This window comes from Protopterus annectens, chromosome 11.part0 (assembly GCF_019279795.1).
Source record: "Protopterus annectens isolate FY-2018-M chromosome 11.part0, PAN1.0, whole genome shotgun sequence".
In the NCBI taxonomy this organism is placed as follows: domain Eukaryota; kingdom Metazoa; phylum Chordata; order Ceratodontiformes; family Protopteridae; genus Protopterus; species Protopterus annectens.
Genome location: NC_056745.1, coordinates 45,489,621 through 45,504,563, shown reverse-complemented (window position 1 = coordinate 45,504,563; position 14,943 = coordinate 45,489,621). Strand labels below are relative to the sequence as shown.

The following is a 14,943-nucleotide window of genomic DNA, read 5'->3' as shown; positions in this document are numbered from 1 at the left end:
TTATCTAAACACACTGTACTTACACCTTGTTCCACAAAGATAAATATGCGACAGCTGGAATTTCTCCACTTAGTACTGTTCAGAGTGCTGACAAAAGCACACATTTGCCAGATTTTATTGTGCTACTGAAGGCAGGCCAAATTAAATTTTTCTCTTTTTTCCTTAGGCAGCAAGCCATGTTTGTGCACTGCTGAGTACAACGCAAATGCAAAAGGCATTAGAAGTAAAATATGATGGAGAAAAAACTGACAGTAAAATTAATTCAGTAAATGGGTATATCTAGCAAAGACCAGAGAAAGAAAGTGCATTCAAGTAACACATTCATCCTTCTCATGTTTCCTTGTAATATCAGAAATGTACTTTGTGAAACACATCAGCAGACACTTACAGTTAGTGAGAAATACTGTCAAAGGGGATGGACTACAGCAAACATGCTGTTAGCACTACTGAGAATACTTGAGTTTTACACAGCACAGTGATAAAAAATGTGTGTAAATATGTGTTCGGATACCCTCTGTAAAATTAATGATTAATTGCATTTGAACCCTGCATCATTTGTCTTGTTTCATATAATTCACTTCACTTATACCTTCTGCCACAGAGCTAGTTGTGTGACAAGTGGAATTTTTCCACTCAGTACTGTCCAGAGTGTGTTGATATCAGTGCACCATTGCCAGGTGTGTTTGTACTACAGAGGGCAGTCCAAATGAAATTATTTATATTTTTCCTTTAGCGCTCAGCAAACTGCAAATGCAAAAGGCAACAGAGTAACAAATGATACAAAATTTTAATAAAAGTAAAAATTAAATATGAAAACTACTTTCAACATTGGCTTGCAACATCCTAACTTGTGTTACAGTGCTGATGAACGGTTTAGGTAATGGCAACATTTATCCTATTCCTAAATATCTGTTCTCATATTATAGAAACTATTTCTGACATCGTATAGGAAATGTCATTATCAAGAAGAATAGATGATTTACTAATACAACACACTAGTAACAACAAGTCACAAGAACTATATGTAACACATTCAGTATTTAACACATAACACTTAGGATGTGTAAGTCATCTTCCAAAATGTATGCCTATCCTCGCAGCTTATATGATTATCACAAATATTCTTACTAATGATTTGAACCCTAAAGCAAATCTGTGTTTTCTCCAAAATCAGTATATTTACAGCTTGTTCCACAGACACAGAGAGCTAAAAGGTGCATTTTATGCAGTCAATACTCTTTGGAGTGCTGACAGCCACACAGTAATGCCAGGCTTGTTTGTGATATTGACAAGAATCTAAATTAAAATTTTCACTTTTTTTCCTTTAGTTGTGAACCCTGCTTGTACACTTGCTGAGCATAGAGTAAATGCAGATTGTACATTTATAAAAAGGAATACGTATTGAGAATAATTGAAATATGACCTTTAAACAGGATTCAAAACCAGCATCACCTATTCTAAGCTCATTTTTTTTTAAATCTTGTGTCACAGAGTTGGACATCTATCACTAGCATTATTTGCAGTCATTACTGTCCTGGGCGCTGATGGCCATGCACTGACTCGAGGCTTATTCGCACTACTGAGGGCAAGCTCCATGCAAATGTAGAAGGCAATAATAAAAAAATATTACAACAATTGTTTTGGATATCAATTGAAAGGAACATGAAATGAATCAAAAGTTTTTATCTAGCAATGAGCACAGCAACTAGTGCATTACACTGACACAATTAGCCTTCTCACATCTCCTTCCCACATCACTACTATCTTTTCTGTCTCAGAGTATAAGGATTTTAGGTAATGCCATGATAAAGGCAAAGGTGATAGGGAACAGCAGAAATGCTATCATTTTCACATAGCAAGCACAATTAATAGTGACATAATTTCAAATGACATATCTGTCTGTCAGGTTTACCTAGTACTGTGATTACTTGAGTTCCCCATCACAGCACATTCATAAATGAAAATGAATGTCAATATTATGACCTCCCTCAGTAAAATGATTTGCAAACAAATTTCAAACCCTGCATCACCTGTACTGTTTCTCTAAGCTCACTTCATTTACAACTTATGCCACAGAGAGAGGTATGTCACAGGTTGAATTTCTTCACTCATTATGGTACAAAGTGCTGAGGATAGTGCATCAGTGCCAGTCTGAATAGCAGTACTGATGGCATTCCAAATTAAATTTGGCAGTTTTTATCTTAGGAAGTGAACTGCCATTCACTGCTACTGACCGCTGCCAGTCAACAGACTACAATGCCAAATGGCTCACAAAAGATAAAGGAAAATATAAAATAAGGACACATTTTGAAACAAGTACTTTAAATGTAGATTTCCGATGTTTCCTCAACATTGTTATCTTGCAACTGTAACCTGTGTGGGTTTGAATAATCAAACCAGAGTATTAAGAACAATCATTTGAGATAATTTCCCATATTTTCCACATACACAGACATATATTAGCAGGAAGTAAAAGTGTGTATGTGTACTGAAAATGTGACATTTTATCAAGTCATATTGAAAGTGCAAGAGAAACAAGTTCTGAAAGTTGTCCTTTCCCATTTGCCAGTGCATGTCTGGATGAGTGGGATACTGGCAAAAGTTAGGATACTCATGTACTCATGCAGTATTAAAGAGTGCTAACACTACAGCTGCAATCCTCTTTTTTATTTAGGGTGCTTCATTCCCTCATCTGTGCTTTCCCAACAGCAATGCTATATAATTTTTCTTGCATATGGTATCTGTATCAATGAGTAATGTACTCTCTTGAATCTGCACAACATTCCTTAGTAAGTGGACATAAAAACAGCATTTGAATGTTAAGGATGTTGCTCTCCTAACTCAGTCAATGTACTTTCAGACTTTTTGGTAAGTCTGTTCTCCCTAGCACACCCTAAGTAAGTATGCATCAAACGGGGGAATGTGAAACAGCTAATCTTTCCTGCAGTCAGACTAATCATTGACACCTGCATGCCATTAGCAGGTAACACTTCTGAATGCATGCCCTTACAGAGCAATCATGTAGCTCCTTATACAATGTTTACCTTCTCTGCACTTAGTGCAGAGTGTGGTATTCAGGAATGCTAACAATTTAACACTGCATTTAAAAACTCACATTGCTCAGAGGGCTGAATCTGTACTACATAATGGTAATAGCTAAGGAACTTGTATCGTAGTGGTGAGACTGTTTGAATCCAGAGAGCTCGATATCATTAAATACACTTTGATGAGATTTATCTACTTTCTGAACTGCTTTCTTGCCAAGGTATGTTGCTGTTTTTTGCAGAATGCTTTTAGTTTAACATTAAAGATGGATTGCAGTGTCCAATACAGGCATGGGTTTATCTGCCTGCATTTTCTTTATCATTTACTGTTGGCATAGCCAAAGTATATCAGTCATTTGTCTGCATTACAAAGGTTTGTAAAGAATGGTACCTGACATAATTAGGTAGGTTTTATTTTCTAGGAATTTGAGCAGTTATTGAAGAAGAGTGCAGTATTACTTTGTGGTGAGATCAGGTATTTTTACATATGTAGTCCAAAGAATGTGCTAAGGTTGTGATATCTGCCTGCCTGCCCATCACATCAGTGCACATGGGGACAATATATTGGAATTGCTAGGATGACTTCATATAGGGCTGACTTGGAAACAGAATGTGACAAAGTTACTAAAATGATTTTAAATAGAAATTGCCCCCTTCCCATGTTTAAAAGTATTAGGGAATATGTTCAGGGTGAACGGGGAAAGAAATATTTGCCCTGTTGGTGGTAGGGCTACAACAGGGGGTTAACAAAAATGAACAAGGAGAAATCCCAGAAGAAAAAAAATGTGAATGCCATAGTGTTAAAATATTACAGACAAACGTCAACAGTTAAAGATATTTTAGGGGAGTATCTTCAAAACCAACTCCAACATTCTTGGAATAGTTGGAAAAGAACCTTTGTTTACATAGAAGACTGGAAAAAAATGTAAAGACTTTTTGATAAAGGTAATTTTAACATGAGAAAATGGGGTAGGGGAACATTTCATACTACCAAAGGTGGAATGTGTAATCAGTGCCCTTATATATGTGAAAAGGAAGTTGTTTTAAACAATACCCTAAGATCTAAGGTGTTTTTTGTAAAATGTTAATTGTTTAAATGGGTTGTCTACATTGTGAAGGATGTTCAATTTTTACATAGGGAAAACAGAGAGAACTTTACGTAGGCATATTTATGAACATCTTTATGATACTAAGAACAAAAATAATAATGCCTTCTATAAACATACAATAGTTTGTTCCTCATTTACTAAGTTTTCTTTTTCTATTATTGACCAAGTCAGCTATAATCCAAGGGGTGGGGATGCCAAAGTGTTGCTAGAAAACAAAGAATTAAAATGGCAGTTACAATTGCAAGCTACCTCTTACCCCAGGTTTAAATGAATATACTTCTATTCAGTCTGTTTTAATTATGAGGGTGAACAATTTTTAATCAGTTGAAAGTTTTAAAAGTTTTATGCTTTGTAATTTGTGTGTGACAGACTTTGTTTGAATTTCAATATATGCTGTGTAATGATTTTTTCCACTGTTGTAGGTGAATTGGATAAGTGGTTACTTAATTGGTTTTGTATAAAAAGGCCATTTTGGTGATATGGTTTGATTGCGATGAAGTCCTGTTTGTGTTAAGAATAAAAGCACTTAATCAGTTTGGTCATAAATAAATAATATATTTTATTTTATTTTATTTTATAGAAGAATCCTGGTTGTGCCTTCTGGTTACTAGTCTTTTTCTTTTTTCTTGGTCGTTCGGTGGTAACCGTTCACTTTTTCAGTTATTAATGCTGCAGTGCATTACACAGTTACACAGCTGTTGTCCTCATTCCAGAACTGTTATAATTGTTATGTTATGAATTTTGTAGGGGAGGGTTGTCTTACCTTGTGTGTAGCCATAGGGTGCATTACCTTTTCAGTTACTGTGTGCATGATGAATGCATACATTCATGCGTAATTACGTTTGCAGTCACCCTGTCTGTGTATTATACATTTATTTTTGCTTCTGTTTTCTGTTTCAGCTCATACAGGGATATGGCACTCAAGACATCTATACCCCTCAAGCCACCACTCACTGATGCAGAAAATGAGGTCATTACCCAGGCCTTCCATTGCCATAGAGCTTTTCTCTTAGACAGAGGTAGAGATGCCAAATCTGCCTCAGACAAGATATGGCAGCAGGTGGCCGATGACTTCACTACTGGGGGGGGCATAGGAATTACTCCCAGATATGACACAAGCAGGTATGACACAAGGCAAGTGAAATGAGTGTGATGCAGTTACACAGGGAGCCTGTGCCTACTGGGGGGGGGGGGTCCTGCTAGCAGAGATCCAGATAGCTCAGCAGTGGGTTCACACAGAATAATTGATGTTGGTGCTGATATGGACACCAGACTCAGAGTGTCTCAAGCAGAACCTCCAGGTATGCAATGTTCAAATAGTGTATCGTTCTGTATATCTTTATGTCTGAATATCTTATATGTCTGATATATCTAGAGCCAGTGGTTAGTGCAAGTTAGACAGTGTAACACTAGAGATAGAGGAGGATGTCTGGGAGGTGGATTTCACCTGGTCAGTGCATTTGTATGAGGTGATTCTTAATCTGCATTTGTAAAGAGGATTGCTCTCTGTTTCTTGTTTCATTTGCATTGTGATAATTATCAGCCTTCTTTCCTCTCCCTTCCTTAAATGCAGGGACATCTGGATTGCAGTCTTGAAGACCACCTGCACATGGTAAGCAAAACGTTTTTATTGCTATCAGTGTATATAAGATAGATTTAGATCTGAGACTAATATTTGTATTGCTTTAGCATCTATTATAGTTTAACATGCCTTTCGTATAACAAAGTTTTGATAATTTTCATTTCCTATTACTCTCTTTGTTTTGTTTATTGCTTGTTTTCATAGATGATCCTGGCAGTGGCACTGTGGAATGCCTACTACCTGATGTCAAAGTATTGGAAGACCCTAATGATGATGGTAGTGATGAAGAAGCACATTCTAGGAAGTGCAGAGAGTCAGTCTGACACTGACTTTGTGGCTCCCACATACTCTGCCCATACTTTGGACGCAGTAAGTATGCTTACTCACACCCCTGCCATGAACCCTTCTGTTATAGGACAGGTTGAGAGTGATACAATTGATCAGTGTAGTGTAGTTACTCCAGTTTTAGACCTGGTTGATTCTCCCCATAGCCATCTTGAGGGCGAGGTGCCACACAGGACAGCTGGTAGAGATGCTTGGAGGAGGCCTGCCTGTACCATCTCCCACACATGCAAGCTGTCTAAGCAGTACTGTTGAGTGTTATATGCATACCTCTCAACTGTCCAGATTTTTGCAGAATATCCATATTTTTAGCTCATATTTTTTGTCTGTTTCTCATACAATTTGTGGTTTTCTGGCAAATCACTGGAATGATCTGAGGATTGAAGTCACTAAATAATGCTATACATTTGAATTTCAAACTTCAAATCCTTCAGAAAATGTGTTGAAACAAACCCTGTTATTCTAGCTACTTTCTAAGCTTATAAGACCAATATTTAAAATCTGTCCCTATTTTTGGGCATTTGCCCCCCCCCCCCATTTTGTCAGGCTTTGTCCAGATTTCTTGCACTAAGAGGATGAGAGGTATGGCTTTATGTCTCTTGTTACTGGCCCTGACAACTGTATACTTTAATAAATACATGTATTTCTTACTCGCACACAGTCCTTTCTTTGGTGTCAGCCTTATACTCCTAACACCACCACCCTCACCACAATGTACAAACGATGATGCCTGTGCCCTGCCCTTTACACGTCTTTGTGACTTAGGGTTGCACATATGTCTGATGCACGCAGTGGACAGCTGCGGTTTGCTTGTTCACAAGCTTTTATGAATAGATATTTTGATTGACTTTATTCATACTCATTTGTGAATGACTGGTTATAAAATTGTTGAATCTTATTGTACTGCAGTTTTAGTACTATAAGTAATGCAATCAAAATGGTAGGTATTTCAGTCTTGCTTATTGCTATACCTGTGCAAATGTGGTATAATTGACCTTTTCCATGGTTTATAGACAGTTGTAAAATGAAATGTATGATGTATACTATTGGGTAGAATATATATTGTATATTTCAAACATCAGTTATATAAACCACTACTGACATAAGTGTGTACACCTCAGACAAATGCTCTGCTTAGTAGCATACACATATTTCCATATGAGGGTACTTTGTTATATAAAATGCTTATTTTTCATTATAGGTTCCACACTTATTTTGTCATTACTGCAGGTACAAATCATGCCCTTAGAGGTTGGCCTTGTCTGATGCTATCAGCACACAACTATTACATGGTTAAGTAAAGGTTGTGGAGTTTGACAGATAACAGTTTTCATATTTGCATGTGCGTGGGATCTTAGTCTCATGTTTGTGTGTGCTATCCTTTGCCCAGAGCTAGGGGCATAGTGTGCATGCCTCCATCTGCCAGCACCATCTGCAGCTGGTGGTTCTCCCTCAGATTCCTCATCTGTATCTGGTGCTGCTTCTGGCTCTGCCTGTGTTCCTTCAAACTGTGCTCCTGCCCCTTGCTGTCCTTGTTGAAGGTACCTCCTGAGAATTATAATTTGTAGCATACCACAGACTGTCAGTATTTGGGCAGAGGTAGCTGGGTCGTACTGCAGGGCGCCTCCTGATGTGTCTAAACACCAGAACCTTGATTTGAACAATCCGAACACATGTTTTATGATATTCCTAGCATGAGCAGGGACCTCACTGACTCCTTGCTCATTGGGATTATGTGGGTTTCTAATGGGTGTCATGAGCCAGAACTCCAGGTCATAAACTGCATCCCCTACTAGATGCCCTTGTGGAAAGTCACCCCAGCAAACCTTGTGTACAGCTCAAATGTGTGCTATATGCTTGAGATGTGAAAACTGTCTGGGTTACCTGTATACACACATGCTTTGTAGATTATCCTTTGAGCATTACAGACAACCTGACAGTTTATAAAGTGGTATCTTTTTTGTTGATGTATCTCCTTCCCTGTTCACTGGTTTAGGTTTTTATTTCTATGTGTGCAGTCCATGGCCCCCAGCACTTCAGGGAAGTGTGCTACTGCATACAATTCCTGTATGGTTCTTGCTCTCTTTCTTGTGGGGTGTGTGGGAAACAGATGTGATCCCTTGCATGCTGTAGCACGTAATTTAAAAACTGATATAATACTCTAGAAACTGATGCCTGTGACACCCCTAATATATCCCATGTGAGTCTCTGGAAGTACCAGTAGTTAGTGTGTGTAATGCTGCACATACCTTTGTTTCCACTGGGATGGGTTCACCACAATTTCCCTTGAGGCCGCAGGTGAAGTTGGCTGACGTTGCATAGTTCCTCTAGTGTTTTCCTGTCCACCCTATATATCTCTCTGCAGTTACTGCATCATGTTGTCCATGATAAGTCAAATGGGGTCTAAACACCCTTCTTCTTCTTCTTCTTCTTGTCCAAGGTCTGTCAGCAGCACCTTGAGTTAAAGCCTGTAGCACATTCACCATAATGACAGAAGCAGCAATCCCTAACATGTTTTTGTAAATGTGTTCCAAATGGTTTTGGAATTCAGGGCAAAAGTGAGCACTGAGTGTACATGATTGCTTTATAACTTCCTGAATAGCTCTGCTATGTTGGACTGGGTAATTAGCATGTAATTCAGCTCTTTATGTTTTTGTAGCATATTCTACTGTCTCTCTTTGTTTTGAGAGCCATTTAATTAATACCCAAGCCTGGCCTTTGGTCAACTGATGCCCTAGGCAAAAGGACTCCACAGCACCCCCCTCCCGCACACCACATGGTGCCACCATCCTGGTCTACCTACACCATCCAAATTACTGGAAAAGTACCCCTACTAGAGCAGTGCCCTAGGCAGCCACCTAGTTGGCCTATGCCTAAGGGTGGCCATGTGAATACCAAATAGCATGATATTGTGTTGGTGGCATGCCACAATGCCAACACAATAGCAGCACTTAGTGCAGTTGTTAATGAACCTGGCCCAAGATTTTCTGACAAAAGACATACCACTGTACTCCTTACACTGTTATTCGGATGCATAAACAACAAATCTCCTGTTTACAGAAAGGTATAGAACAACAGATTTAATTGGAGTGTTATGTGGTAATGAAAACAGAAATGACATGAAGTTATGGTAGTAGTAGTGTGAGAAAAGTTTTAGGCAGATTAATTTTGCTGTTCGGGGTGGAATGGGAGTTATAAATGGCATGTTCATATTCAGTGCTTGTTTACTGCATGCTCTATCTTCATGAAGGTAAAGTGCAGGTTATGGAGACCATCATAGGTTCATATGCAAATGCTAAATTATCAGCCTACAGACTATTAAAAGCCTAGCTAAGAACCAGAGGTGGGAATTAAACCCTATATCCTGTATCTCTAAGGCAAAAACCTCAACTATTATGACGTCTCCCACTATCAGCTGAGTTTGTCTCCATATATTTGTTTCTGTGGTACATCATGCCACAGTTAGTTAGTTATCTGTAATAGCCTTTCAGTTTTGGAGTAAACACAGCCAGGAATGTCAAACTTAAGATCTGATGCCAGAGAGTCCTGGCTGCAGGAATTCTTAGGACTTAAGCTGCTGGTATAAAGACTTTGCAATGCACAAAAGTTCTCAGGCTAACTCCATCTTCCCATACCATAATGCTGTGCTTCTTCCTGCCTCTCCAATTCTTTCCCAGTGTCAAGGTCTCAAAACAGAGCTGGGCAGCACAATAGTGTTGCTATTAATTTCTAATACAGCAAGGAAAGAACATTGCTGTCTACATTCTAGCTGAAGGATGGAGAGCAGTTTATGTATACCTTGCTACTGCCCCAAGAGACATAGCAGTATAAAAGTATAAAAGCATGTTTATTTTTCTATTTTGCTGTGATACTTTCTCTTATTGTTCAGTTAATAATCGCATCCTTTATTTGAGAACAGACTTGAGCCACTTCATCAGTGTAATTTATTTCGTCCAGTGAAGGCTGCCAGCCTTGCTAGATAGAATTTTATAGATAATTCTGCCATTTGTAAATATTAATGTAAGTCACAGACTTGTTGTCTTAAATGGAAAAAATGCTTTTACAAAAGTGTAACAACAGTGCACTCTACTGACCAACTAAAACATGTTGTGACCCTTTGATCTAAAGTCGGCTCCAGCCTGTCTAGATGAAGGAATTCTTGCTATTGTGTTAAGGCCAGAGTTAATGGCCAGAATTTGCATGCATAAATGTTCTTTATTGCTCTGGTTTTCTGCCCAGAGGTGAAGAATGTAAATGTAGTTTCTGTTAGCCTGGTAACCCAGGGAAGTGTGAAGAATGATGTAATGTGAACCAGGAATGTGATTTTAAAAACAGAGAGAATCAGAGAGCATTAAGCATTTTTGTCTTGACCATCCAACTCATCAGCACTCTGCCTTTGCTCTATATGTAAGTTTATCTTAGATTTGTGTTTTCTCTTAGAAACAGCTAGAAACTAGAAAGATTAGACTAAGTGTTTTATGTGATGTCAGAACTGTACTACTGAATTATTTTAAGCATTTCTCTGTGATTTCTGAACTCTTGACTAGCACTGTGTAGGAAAAAGTATTGTCTTGTGTTTTTATTATTTATTATTAAATATTTTTAAACCTTTCAACTGTGGCTGTTTTGTGTAGAGATAATTTAAGCTATAGAGTACATTGCATGTATATAGTGATCCTGTACCAAGTCACTCTAATAAGCCTTGACTGTTTAGTCACACTTACCAGTTGGATATAATATTGTGCAGAAATAATTGGACACCCTTTTAAGGGCCTTTGAGTAGCTGATAGATATTAGTGGGTGGTGGCAGCTGATACTACCATCTAGTCTGGGGAAAAGGGGCACAGCTGGAGAACCTGTACCAGCCTTCCCCAGGAGTGTCTGTGTGGTTGTATAAACTCTTTTCAAAGTGTGTGTGTGTGTGTGTGTGTGTGTGTGTGTGTGTGTGTGTGTGTGTGTGTGTGTGTGTGTGTGTGTGTGTGTGTGTGTGTGCGTGTGTGTGTGTGTCAGCTACTTGGGCAGGGACACAAAGCACTGGTTGGACAGAGAGGGTGTTGGAGGTTTTAGCTTTCCCACTAGGCTGAGATCTGGTCCCTATAGCTGTGCCAGTGGGGAGTGTTATTGGAGACCTGGAGAGCAAGGGAACGACCAGCTCCAGACTGTCTGTGATCTCTGTGTGCTCTTAAGGGAAATCACACTTTGCTGTGTGTATTTATTATCCTTTCCTCCTATACGAGATGCCCCTAACTGGTGTTAGTGGTGAGTATTGAGCTCCTTGATTGCTGGGCCAGGGCATTAGCGTCACATATTAATTGTTTGGCAGCGGTGGGATATCCACACCACATATTAATTGGTTTGCAAATACTAAGTGGCTTGTAGTGGTGTGGGTAGAGTAAATTCCTGTAGCTTGTGTACAGTGAGCTTTGAAGGTGTTTTGTACTCTAAATCAGCCATGCAGTGAATAGTCTAGAGGTCAGATCACAATTGTTTTATTTTTTTTGTTAGCTTAGTTAGTCAGGGTGAGCAGGCAGCATGTCAGCACAGGAGTATGGAAAGCTGACAAGGAGCCAGCTGGCAGAGATGTGCCAGGCTAGGGGACTGGTGCATGGAAACCTGACTAAGGCATTCCTGATTGCAGCCTTGGTTACAGCTGTATCAGAAAACTGCAACCAGGATGACAATCAGACTGGCAGTGGAGATATAATACCCTCGGAGAATGGACAGCTCAATCTTTCTGCAGAAGACCTAAAAATCCATCTGGAGCTAAAGAGACTTGAGTTGGAGGCCAGGCGTTTGGAGACAGAAGCCAAGGAAAATGAGCAGCAGATGAGGCATAAGAGGGAAATGCTGACTCTTCGCCAGAGTCATTGAGGTAATGGGGAAGGGAGTAACTGGACCCCAAAAGCACAAAAGGTCAGTAAATTTCTTCCACAATTTAAAGAGGGGAATAATTTTGATAGTTTCATTCATATGTTTGAGAGGGTATGCAAACAGTATAGTTTTGACCAAAGGCTCTGGGTATGGTTCCTGACCCCCTTAATCCATGGTAAAGCTGTAAGTGTTTTGTCAAAAATGTCTGACTGCATGTTTTGATTATACTGCTGCTAAAAGTCACTTGTTAGAATTGTTTAAGCTAACACATGAAATGTATAGGAAAAAGTTTTGTGAGCATAGACGCAAGGCAGATGAAAGTGTATGCAAATATGTTACTGAACTGAACACTTATTTCCATAGGTGGGTGAGTGGATGTCAGGTCACTACTTTTGAAGGCCTGGCAGACCTTTTAGTGTGAGAACAAGTCCTTAGCACTTTGCCTGAGGACATGAGGATCTGGTTAGCTGATAGACAATGTGCTACTTCAGATGAGTTGGGGAAGAAGGGAGACCTATACCTAGCAAGCAGAGCAGCCCTGCACAAGAAAGGGACTGCTCATGCGTCTAAAGGAACCCATGGTGGGCAGCACAGACTGCCCCAACAGAATCTGCCAGTAACAGGGGAAGCCACTAGTCCACGTACATGTCCAGGACCTAGGGTTAAATGTTTTGAATGCAACCAGTGGGGTCATGTGGGATACAGGTGTCCATGGAGGCAAGGTGGGGAACAAAAGGTGAGGGGGCCAGTAAGTGGGAAAGACAGAATGCCAATAGTAAGTTGTCTTGAGACAACAGGGGTACCAAACTGCCATCCTGCAGATGTCCTGATGGGGAAGGATTTGGATGAGGCAGTACCATATGTTTATGCAGTTACACGCAGTCAGGCTAGGAGATAAGCATGTGGGTCTGGTAGCCTGGGGAGACCCAGATAGACTGCATACTTACAGCCAGGACTGGTGATGTGGCTACTTCAGGGAGGGAGCTACTCTGTAGCAGTGAGACTGAAGGTGAGCCACAGCTGCTTGGGGGTACTGATGGTCCCTTGGACAGAGTGACTGCAAAGGTAGAGGTGAGTAGTAGTATCCAGACTGACAGTGAGGCACCACTGTCCAAGGATGCCAGACTTCCTGTGGAAGGGGATCTGGGAAGGGTTACAAGGAGAGAGTTGAGACAGGCTCAGCTCTCACACCCTACATTGCAAGGCCTGAGGCAGGTAGCTAGGGAAGCACCTGATTCTCAAGGAAAGGGGGGATCTATATACTGGGACAAAGGGTTACTATACAGAGAGTGGACCCCTGAGAGAGGGCAAGAAGGTGAGAGAGTACAGCAGTTGGTAGTGCCTAGAGTCTACCGTTTGGCACTTCTAGCCATAGCCCATGATATTCCCTTTGCAGGTCATATGGGCATAAAATGTACAAAGAGGCGTATTATGCAGAACTTCTATTGGCTTGGAATTTCCAGAGATGTAACAGGGTACTGCAGGACCTGTGAGCAGTGCCAAAAGCAGTGCCCTTTGGGATGAATAATGCCCCAACAACTTTCCAGAGGCTGATAGATAGGCAAGGCAGGAGACACGGTGAGAGTTCCTTTGATGCCTTTGCCTGTGATTGAGGAGCCATTTCAGAGGGAAGCCATGGATATTGTGGGTCCTCTGAGTACCCCAAGTTCCACAGGGAAAAAGTATATCCTAGTGGTGGTGGATTATGCTACATGATACCCTGCGGCAGTGGCTTTGTCCTCCATTGAGTCAGAGAAGGTGGCACATGCTTTGTTAGTGATTTTCAGCAGGGAAGGTTTCCCAAAAGAAATACTGACTAACAGAGGTGCCAATTTCATGTCAGACCTGCTGGCTTGTCTGTGGAAGTCCTGTGGGGTGAAGCACATGAAGACCACCCCCTACCATCCCCAGACTAATGGTCTTGTTGAGAGGTTAAACTCTGTAATCAAGTCCATGCTACAGGCATTTGCAGATCAGTTTAAGTGGGAGTTGGACAAATATTTGCCCCATCTGTTTGCTTACAGAGTGGTTCCCCAGGAATCCACAGGTTTTTCACCCTTTGAGTTGCTGTATGGGCATAGGATGAGGGGACCTCTAGATTTAATTCGGGATAAGTGGGAAGGTGAGTGCGAGTCTCACAAGGAGTCTGTTGTGGCATACGTCCTAAACCTCAGGACAAGGTTCAGGGAACTCATGGGCTTGGCCCAGGAGAACCTGGCAGAAGCCCAACAACAGAAAAAGGTGTGGTATGACAGGAATGCTCGAGCTAGAGAGTATGCTGTGGGGCAGCAGGTAATGGTTCTCATTCCTGTCGGACACAGCAAGCTGCAAGCAGCTTGGGAGGCACTCTACAAGGTGATAAGAAAGGTAAGTGATGTTAATTACATGGTGGAACTGCTAGGCAGAAGGCAGGGGTACAAACTGTACCATGTTAACATAATGAAACCTTACCATGATAGGGAGGCCCTTGTGCTGAGCATTTGCAGTGGATTGCAGGAGGAGTCTGATGGTGATCTGGGGACTGATCTCCTCAGTGAGGCTTGGGCTGACACCTCAGTGGAAGGGGTAGCAATGGCCCAGCAGCTATCTCCTACCCAGGTTTGAGAAATGCGAGCAGTGTTGCAGGAATTTGGAGACATGTTCACTGGGAAACCAGGGTGCACCCACCTAGGGCAACACCAGGTGGATACAGGATCCCAAAGGCCTATTAGGCAGGCCCCTTATAGAGTGCCTGAGAGAGTCAGACAGACTCTGAAGGAGGAGGTACTGGAGATGTTGGAACTAGGGTTGATTCAGGAGTCCAACAGTCCCTGGGCCTCCCCAGTGGTGCTGGTGCCAAAGAAGGATGGTAGCACCAGGTTCTGTGTGGACTACAGGAAATTAAAGTCTCACAGAGTCAGATACTTACCCCATGCCTAGGAAAGATGATGCCCTAGAGCAGCTGGGTGGAGCTAAGTATCTTACAACCATTGATCTTACCAAGGGTTACTGACAG

General features: G+C 41.0%; 1 long non-coding RNA gene across 2 annotated transcripts in view; it reads left to right on the top strand.

Moving 5' to 3' along the window:
* LOC122815157 overlaps positions 1–14,943 on the top strand; it is a 413,630-nt gene that overhangs the window by 206,335 nt on the left and 192,352 nt on the right. For both annotated transcript variants that reach the window (XR_006366934.1, XR_006366935.1), the window contains exons 2-3: positions 5,727–5,765; positions 5,940–6,104. This is a non-coding gene — a long non-coding RNA (uncharacterized LOC122815157). The remainder of the gene's footprint in view (positions 1–5,726; positions 5,766–5,939; positions 6,105–14,943) is intronic.